The sequence below is a fragment of the Prunus mume genome, linkage group LG7 (genome assembly GCF_029339155.1).
Source record: "Prunus mume cultivar Tortuosa linkage group LG7, ASM2933915v1, whole genome shotgun sequence".
In the NCBI taxonomy this organism is placed as follows: domain Eukaryota; kingdom Viridiplantae; phylum Streptophyta; class Magnoliopsida; order Rosales; family Rosaceae; genus Prunus; species Prunus mume.
This window is the reverse complement of record NC_142704.1, coordinates 19,426,713-19,437,006: the sequence shown is the minus strand read 5'-3', so window position 1 is coordinate 19,437,006 and position 10,294 is coordinate 19,426,713. Positions and strand designations below refer to the sequence as shown.

The 10,294-nt window shown below is 38.7% G+C and overlaps 2 pseudogenes across 1 annotated transcript; both read left to right on the top strand.

The window, feature by feature from the left end:
- The first annotated feature begins 3,047 nt into the window (after positions 1-3,047).
- Positions 3,048-7,024, top strand: LOC148915680 (flavonoid 3'-monooxygenase CYP75B137-like; annotated as a pseudogene). Its single transcript, XR_016121995.1, has 2 exons — positions 3,048-4,213; positions 6,282-7,024. The product of XR_016121995.1 is annotated as a flavonoid 3'-monooxygenase CYP75B137-like (transcript).
- Positions 7,025-7,663: 639 nt separating this feature from the next.
- On the top strand, positions 7,664-10,145 carry LOC148915679 (labd-13Z-ene-9,15,16-triol synthase, chloroplastic-like; annotated as a pseudogene).
- Positions 10,146-10,294: the final 149 nt, after the last annotated feature.

Genomic DNA, 10,294 nt, shown 5'->3' with positions numbered 1-10,294 from the left:
AAGACAAGAATTACAACTACTTTAATACACATTAAAATACAATTAAATAAAAGGCAATCAAACTAACTTAATGGTTTTGATCATTTAACCAATTGGTGTTGTTAGGTCCATCGTCACGGAAAAGTCTTCTTCTCATAACATCTATTTGTTCTAGCTTCCAAAATTGTTTTGTTTCAGGGGACATATGGCTTGTATCCATGGCCATGGTTTCCCCATCCTTCTTCTCAATGTCTTGTTTGTGTACATACTCTCTTTCTCTTGCATATTCTTCATTCATTGTCTTTTCGTCCACATCTTTATTCTTGTCTAATTCAATTATAATGGTGCCATTCCTTGCAATTTGCTACAAAAATTTTGCAATATCATTGCTGGAAGTACTCCATCTCTTCGCCTTCACCTCCTTTCGACCAATAGGCCTCGGCTCCTTTTGGATTGGTGAGTCTTGACTCACTGGGGAATCCAAAGGTGAATCTGATGCTGTTGAATTATAGAGTGGTGTCTCGTTCAACACAACGGTCGGACCCGTGGGAATAATTCTGAATTGTTTGCAATTTTTCACCACCTCCCAACATTGTTGATGGTTGAAAGATTTTTTGCCTTGTCCAATGGTACCGAACCACATTTGTGCTTGCATAATCTATTAAATTTTTTTTGGAAATGCAAGTAACATTACAAAAATATTGCAAATGCAAGAAATATTAAAAAGAATATTGGAAATGCAAGAAACATAAATAAAAAATAAAAAAAGTCAAAATGCAAGAAACATTAAAAAAAGAATATTGGAAATGCAAGAAACATTACAAATAATTAGGACATTAAATTTAATAAAACGGAAATTACAAATAATTTACATCATTGCCAAGATTTTTGCCGCTTCGATGGTTGTCCCTTGCTTTTGCCAACTCATCTCTCTATTTCTCCAACTCTTTATTCAAAATTTTCCATCTACTACCCAAGGCCATTTTCGTACGAGTCGAACCCGATCTTTCACAAAATACGGCATGAATTTTTTTCTACATATCACAGAATTTCATCTCATTGCCCGTGACCGGACAATGAATGACTTTGACCCAACACTCACACAATAGAACATCATCCATGGTTGTCCACGTTCCTCCGGCTTCGATGGAAGATGTCATAAGATGGTGAATAAAAATGAAAATTGAAAGTGAAGAAAATTTTGTGTAGAAAGTGAAAAATAATAGGAGAAGAAAATGTATGAGGATTTGGTGTTGAAAGTGAACAACATTAGTAAGTATTTATAGAAAAAAAATTCCATAATTTTTTGGTAATTTTTTTTTTTAAAAAATTCAATTTTTTCCCAGTTTATTAAGCAAAAAGCGAGTTGTTGGATTTAAAAGATCGGAAGCGACGAGCGCGCCACATGGCTTATTACCGTTGGCGGGCGTTAAGGTGATGCCATTGGGCTCCATCTCATTGGTTCCACAGGGGTTGGCTCGGTCAAGTGGGACCGCATGACTTGCCCAGCAAGCTTGGCCCACCTTTGCCTGTTAGTGCCACGTCGCGTAACTCAATCTACCACCATGGAGGCTACATAATACCAAAAGGTTCAAGTGTTTTTCTAAACATCTGGGCCAATCAAAGAGACCCAAGTGTTAAGATTTGGAGGGGCGGATTTTTGGCCACTAGCAACATTGATATCGTGACTTAACCACTGTTTAGTAGGTGTGGGGTCTTATACAAAAGGCCTTGATGTTATTAGGAGTGGAACCATTTAGTATATGAGACTTTCTATTTTGTTAAGTTTCAGATGTGGGACTCGTGTATTCTTCAATACTCCTCACGTGGGACCACTTTTTATTGGACCACACGTGCAATTAATTCCACATCAGTCAACCTTTTTTATTATTTATTTATTTATTTATTTATTTTAATAAATTTGGGTTTTGTTTGATTTTGATTCAATTTGGGGTTTTTTTTTTGTTTGATTTCAGTTTGTTTTTTATTTGGGTTTAATCGGGCCTAGTCAACCAACCTAACTCTGATACTATGTTAAGATTTCAAAGAGACGGGTCATCGGCCCACTATCTATTGGAAGTTTGACTGAAATTCAAGAACCTTTGTCCCACATTGGTAGAAAGTAGAAAGAGTGAGGTTCTTATAAGTGTGGAAGTCTGCCACAATAAATAAATGGAAGTAAGTAAAAGCAATTTGGGCTTCAAAAATGATTTGGGCTTTGAATATTATATAAAAATATATAATATTTAATGGTCAAAAAGATGGGCCTTGGGCCTTGGGGCACTTTCAGATTTAAAATTATTTTTTGGGTTTCGAATTAATAATTTTTTTATTAATTCGGATTAGTTTCATTAACTGTTTTCTAACAATTGTGACTCTTCTGATAAGGTTTCAGAAGTTTATTTAAATCAAATAAGACCTCATACGTTCAATATAGAAAAAGCATTCACAAGCATCTCATCTTGTCTGAGAGGAAAACAAACAACATTCGCCAGATTCTAAGTCCGAGTGCTAGGGCTTAGAATACAGATAGTTGAATTCTGGGAGGCAGTCACCTGTAGAACTTCAAGCACCTAGAAGGGGTGAAATTACTGTCTTTAGGACATTGTATCAAATCTGCAAGCCTCTATCTCGAGTTCAAGTCAGTTTCATTTATTGTTTATATATTGTATTCTGTATTACAGTTTATTATAAATTCTATTTATATAATTGTTTTAATTAGTCACTGATTGTTGTTTTTCCAACACTACCAACAACACCGATATTGTCCTCAACTTAACCACCTACAAAGCCCAATAGGTGTGAGGTTTTATCACAAAAAGTCTCGGTGTTATTAGGAGTTGAACCATTTATTATATGAGACTTTCTATTTTGTTAAGTTTCCAATGTGGGACTCGTGTATTCTTCAACACCAAGTATGTGGGAAAGTCCCATCAAAATGAGGGGCTACAGATACATAAAATAGGAAAAATGATGCCACGACAAATATATAAAATAATTGAGCAAGGATTAATGGAAAAGTTAATCACTATCTTGCCAATTTCCTTAAATCATGTGGTTTTCTTTTAATCAACAAAAAATTATTACTAAATAAAGAGGTAGTTGATTGCATTGCAATTTGCAACCGTGCTTTAGGTTCAACTTGCATGCAAAAATATGTGGTCTAAATTAAAACCACCGCATTGGTAGCCCCCACTGAGTTAATCGTACGCTGGATATTCACTAGCAACACACTGAGTCCTTCCCCTTCTCCCTTTATTTCTTCACACAAAACTCAAATCCCAATTTGAAGCTTACCATGAATTGGTTCAAAACTAGTACCAGAAATTATGAGAGTTGGCTTCTTCTCTACACTCTCTCAGCCATTTTCGCAAGCACCTGGTGTGCATGGCTGTGCATGAAAAAGTCCCGTAACAAAATCCCACCTTTGCCCCCAGGCCCATTGGGCATGCCCTTACTCGGTAACCTTCTCTCTCTCGACCCAGAACTCCACTCCTACTTCGCCCGCCTGGCCCACACCTATGGCCCAATCTTCAAGCTCCGCCTCGGCGCCATGACCTGCGTCGTCATCAACTCCCCTTCCTCCGCCCGCGAGGTCCTCAAAGACCGTGACGTTACCTTCGCCAACCGTGACGTCCCCGTAGCTGCCCGGATCGCCTTCTACGGAGGGGCCGACGTCGTGTGGACCCCGCACAGGCCGGAGTGGCGGATGCTGAGAAAGGTCTCCATCCTGAAGATGCTCGGCGGCGCCGCGCTGGACTGGTTCCAATCGATCCGCCAAAACCAGGTCCGAAAGACGGTCAGGTACTTGTACGGTCGGGCCGGGTCGCCCGTAAACGTGGGCGAGCAGATCTTCCTGACGTCGCTTAACGTCATCTCTAACATGATATGTGGCGGCTGCATCGCGGCGGAGGACGGGGAGGAGAGGGCCGGGCTCGGGGCGGAGTTTCGGAAAGTGGTGTCGGAGATAACAGGGCTCATAGGTCGGCCAAATGTTTCGGATTTTTTTCCGGGTTTGGGTCAGTTCGATTTGCAGGGTATAAAGAAGCAGATGGAGGGGCTGGTCCGGAGGTTTGATGGGATATTTGAGCAGATGATTGATCGACGGCTGAAGATGGAGGAGGAAGGCGCGAAAGAGAGTCAAGGTTTTTTGACTTTTTTGTTGAAATTGAAAGAGGAGGGAGGAGATTCCAAGACGCCTCTAACCATGACTCACCTCAAAGCTCTGCTCATGGTATGTGAACTACTAGATATTGAATTTATATGACTTGATGATCAAATAGACCTAGATGAACTATTTCGTAATGGATAACAACATATAAGTGATATTATATAATAGTTTTTTGAGTTTTTCCGTATGATTTTTCAATTTTGGGAAAATTTTAACATAATGAATCATCAGGCATGTTTAAAATTTTCAATGAGTTTTCAAAACTTTCCAAAAATATTCCAAAATATGTGAGTTCCGAAATTTTCCTATAATTCCAAAAATTCCGAGTTTTCCGAATTGGAATGGATGTCGAAATTCCGAATTTTTTTGAAATGGAATTGGAAAGAATTTTCATTCGAATTTTTTTTTGGAATGGAATGGAATCCTGATTCGAGCCCTACTACCGACAACCCCTTACCATGCACTGCCTCTCTCTCTCTCTCTCTCTCTCTCTCTCTCTCTCTCTCTCTCTCTCTCTCTCTCACACACAACTGAAAGGTCTCTGGAACCCATGGAAGCACATGCAACATATCTTTTTTTTTTTTGAAAGGAAAGACTTCATTCAATTAATCAACATGACAAAGGAATGTCGGCATGGTAGTAGTATGGCCTCATTAAAACCTCCTAAAGAAACCCGATGGGAAAAACTTCAGGAGGAAAAAGAGTGCCACATATGCCCGATTACGCATGAAGATATTAAATCAAACGTGCAGTGGGCTCGTGCCAATCATCATAAACAGCATCCATAAGCCACAAAGGACCCACATCCAACCAGAGCGACAAACTTTGATCGCGCGCGGTGAAAGCGGGCAATGCGATGGGCAGCCTTGTTCGCTTGGCGAGGAACATGTCGAACAGCAGTACGCGGACTGACGAAGCGTCGCCTCCATCCACGGACCTCCCTCGGACAAGGCATTCCTCCTACTATTGACCATAAGCGCACTGCAGAATGATTCAATCTCGGATGATGAGAGACATCAGCATAAAGAGATTCCACTAGAGCATACAGCTCTGTTGCTAATCTGAGAGATCCGACTTGGTGCCGCATAGCTAGAGCCCAACGATTTCCATGAGAGTCCGCGGACGATGGCACCCGCTCCCCTAGCTCCCGTCTCCATGTCAGTGGCCCCATCCACGTTCAACTTGAAACAATTACCCGTAGGAGGCCTCCATTTAATATCAAAGGGTTATAGTTGGGTTTTATGTCCAACTATAAAATAAAGTTTTAATTGTTTTTAAAATTGATACATGGAAAATTTTAATTAGGAGTATTATAAGCTGACGTGGTGATACGGTACTATTCTATAATTTCTCATGTGGAAGGAGATATAAGGATTGATACATAAAATAACTTTTTATTTGATTGATAATCATATAAAGCATAAGATATTTTGGCCATTTGCATCAAGCTCAAACTTCCTTTTTGCATGCATGCTCCTCCAGAACCACACACTATGATAAGAGGTAAAAAATGATTGGCAGCATACTCGCCCAAACTTATGATTGTTAGTTTTCCAATTTCTCATCAGTTAACCAACTTTGAAAAATATTATGTTGTCATTTTTTTTTTTGGCTTTGATTTGTAGTAGTTTTAGGGGGTATTCAATTGGGATTTGAAAACATTATTTTGGGATAATTATTAGTTTTTCCTTTGAAGTATCAAAGAAATAAAATATAATTTTTAAGGATTATAGTTGGAATATTTTGAAAATGACTTGGTGTAGTGAGCAACTTTTATAATAAATCCAAGCTTCCTTTAAGTGCGACAACAATGGGGGGAAGGTATAGTTTAAAAACACAATAATGGTACAATGAGTAATTGAGTGTCCATAACAAATTTTAGGGTACTAGAATTAGGATGTGTCCATAACAAATTTTAGGATAAGAGAATCTTACGGTACCAAATTTTAGACAAATTAATGTGATCATTGAGTTCAATTCACAATCTCCTGAAATCTTAGGGTACCAAAAAGATTAGCAAAATAATAATGTGCCTTGTGGAGTGTAAGCATATATATCTTTCTCTTGTTTCATGTGAATTGTAAACAAACTATCACATTAACATGATGTTTAACAATACGATTGAGGGCAGGATATGATGCTTGGTGGGACTGACACATCCTCCAACACAGCTGAGTTTGCATTTGCTGAAACCATGAACAAACCAGTGGTGATGGGAAAAGCCAAGCAAGAATTGGACGATGTAGTTGGCAAAGGCAACATTGTACAAGAAACTCATATTTCCAAATTACCATACTTACACAGCAGTAGAAAACTCTACGCTTTGCACCCAGTCCTACCACTTTTAATCCCTCACTGCCCAAGTGAAACATGCACATTGGGAGGCTACACCATTCCAAAGGGTTCTAGGGTTCTTGTTAATGCATGGGCTATTCATAGGGACCCTTCTAACTGGGAAAACCCATTGGATTTTGATCCAGACAGGTTCTTGCATGGCAAATGGGACTATAGTGGACGTGACTTCAACTATTTACCATTCGGGTCAGGCAGAAGAATATGTGTTGGGACAGCAATGGCTGAGAGGATGATGGTGTATACACTTGCTACACTCTTGCATTCCTTTGACTGGAAATTGCCACAGGGGGATGAGCTGGATCTTTCCAGTTTGGGATTGTGATGAAGAGAAGATACCTCTGGTTCTCATCCCAACTCCAAGGCTATCGGAGCCAGCACTCTATGAGTAGCCTACAATATTTAAAGATGTTAATGCTTTTGATGATTGAAGTTGTACTTAAACTACGGTTTATATGAACTTGATCAATAATTAAGATTAGCAACTTGACCGTCTAACATCGAGAACTAATTCAAATTTTATTTCCTCTCTCGAAAATTCATGTATAGCATTGGTAATGGAAAGCCTCAAGGCCTATGAGCTTCTACACATACCAAAGAATTATTGATCCCAATGATAAATGAGCACATGTATATCCGGAACTAGGCACAAAAGTCAAGATAAAACACTCGAATTTGTTGATGTTAAGAATATTCAGATTATGTAGGCATATCATTTCATATCGATCTTGTCAGTTGGGCTGCTATAGGCACGTGGCAATCGTAAATGTGGCCTCGCTATAAAGAAACAGATTTATCTGCAGTTCAAAGAATCAACACACCGCCATAAATCGAATAATGGTCCTAATTTTAATAAATAAATAAATAAAAATATACAAATAATGCCAGAAATATTTATGTAGCCGATCTAGCTAACCTCCACCAAACTTTCAGATATTGACCATAACTATTTGGCACTTGTGATTATTATTCATCTTTTCCTAGAAAGTCTTATCTGAATCATTAAAACCATTTCTGTCTGATATACAGCACTTATCTGAAATTTTTAACCATTATTTTATCCGGTGGAGTTGAAAATAAAAACAAAAAGTTCCTATATGTGTGTGTGTGTGTGTGTTGGGACCTTTCATTTAGAAAAAACCAATTAAAATGTTGAAGACAATGTGGTCACCATTTTGGGATGTTGTTGCTAGCATTGAGAAAGATGAAGCAGTCTTCATCTTTCTCACCCATTTAGCCCTACTGTTTACTCTCTTCTGGTTCCTGTTGCCTTGGAAAAAGTCAAGGAAACCAACCCCTCCAATGCCACCAGGCCCTTGTGGCGTTCCCCTGCTAAGTACCTTCCCTTTCTAGGCCCCAACCTTCACGACTTCCAAAGTTGGCAAAACCTACAGCCTATTTACAAGCTAAAACTTGGTAGCAAACTATGCTGTGATCACATCACCAACTCTTGTCAAACAAGTGGTTCGTGACCACGACACCATATTTTCAACCGTGATGCTACTGTTGCTGCACAGGTTGCATCATGGTGGCATCGACATAGCGTTTGGAACGTATGGGCCGGATTGGAGGCAGTTGCGCAAGGTGTTCGTGAGCCACATGCTGAGCAATGCCAACATTGATGCTTGCTATGCTCTGAGGAAGAAGAGGTTCTAAGTCTCTGAATTATATTCATAGCAAGCTGGCAGCGCAGTTGATTTAGGAGGTGGCATTTTGGCCAGCATCAACACCTCAAGCGCATGATATGGGAGGGACGCTGCAGGAAGAGAGGAGCAACTGATGTTGGGATTGAGTTTCAAGGTGGTGACAGAAATTATGGGGTTGCTTGCAAAGCCAGACGTTTCAGACTTTTTCCTGTGCACCAGGTTTGATATACAAGGGATTAGAGGCAACAACAGAAGGCTATTTCTGTCACTGAAAAGATCTTCACTTCTGCCATCGAAATCCAGATGAGTATGCCTCCAGCCGAAAATGAGGGGCTTCAACAAAAACATGGAAGGAAGGACTTGTTGCAGTTCCTCTTGGAGCATAATAAAGATAGTTACAACACCGCTTACAATGCAGAACTCTTGGCCTTGCTCACGGTACGTGTACAAGATCCATAGATTTTTTTCCTTTTTTGGTGGAGACAAGATCCATTTCTTTTTCTTCTTTTGGTAGAGAAGATCCATAACTCAGTTCGTGCTTCCAGGTTTACAAAAATGTTATTTTAATAGTATATTTAGTTAAATCCCTTCAAATTCATTTTTTCTCACCTACAACTCATTTCTTTATTTTCCTCTGAATAAAACCCTTTTTTTTTTTAATAAATAAAACTCAATGACTAGGATCTAACTCAACAAGTGTAAGATCTGATTTATTGTAACTTTTTTGGTTGAAATTTGAGGGAATTTTTATTAGTAGAAATTTTAAGGATTTTTTATTATAAATTTTCAGGATTAGAGGGAATGCCCAATAAAAAAAAAGGAGTAATTGATATGCTATAAATCAGGAAGTATTAATTAGAAATGAAGGAGTTATTTGAAGTCTAATGGCAAGCAATGTAAATATGTAGGAGTATTATGACCTTTTATATTTTACAGGGCATTTCAGTTTGAATTTGAGTTATTTCAAAATTGTGTCGATTATTACTATTTCAGTTAAAAAAACAGTTGTTGTATGGGCCTCTATTATCAAAGGAGACATAGGGGCCTATATAAGACCAGACCTTATTTTAACTTATCTTGTCAAGCTAGGAACTATATACATTCAATCTACTTAAAGCATCTTATATTGTGAGACTGTAAATTTGATATACACTATTAAAGTACGTTATATTGTTTGACTGTAAATTTGAATTATATATACATTCAACAAGATCAAACTTTTTCAGAGTGACTAACCAATGTGATTTCCAAAATAAGAGTGTGAAATTCGCATCCTGTTCCTAGTTAATAAAAAAGTTTGATTATCTAGTATTGGCTACATAATGTATATGTGCACTCCTATATATTGAGTTGCTCTAAATTGTTTAATATATAGGACGTTATGGTGGGAGGAACTGACACCACCACAACAACAGTGGAATGGGTGATGACTGAACTGATGCAAAATCCAGATGAATTGAGAAAAGTTCAAGAAGAACTAACAGAGATTGTGGGGTTGAACACCTTGGTTGAAGAGTTTCATTTGCCCAAATTACATTACTTAGATGCTGTCATCAAGGAGACCTTCAGGTGCACCCAGCGCTGCCTACTAGTTCCACGTTTGCCGACTCAATCTACCACCGTTGGAGGCTACAACATACCCAATGGTTCAAGTGTTTATCTGAACATCTGGGCCAATCAAAGAGACCCAAGTGTCTGGGACAGTCCCTTGGAATTTAGGCCCAAGAGATTCCTAAACGACCAAAGCAAGTTTGATTACAAGGGCAATAGGTTTGAGTATCTTCCATTTGGGTCTGGCAGAAGAATATGTGCAGGGCTGCCCTTGGCAGAGAGGACGCTAATTTATGTGCTGGCTTCGTTCTTGCATTCGTTTGAGTGGAGGTTGCCCTATGGAACAAATCTTGATCTTTCAGAGGTTTGGGGTTGTGACAAGAAAATGACTCCATTAGTCATACATTCCAACACCCAGGTTATCTAAACTGGAGCTCTATACCTAGATTAAGGTTCCTGTACCCTAAAGGTGTATGTTGTAAGAAAAATAAGTGGAGAAATATGGAAATAAAAATTTTAATTAAAAATTTGCGTTATGTAGTTCATCTTCTTCTTTTTTGGTCAGGAAGATCAAATCTTCATTAAAAACACAGTT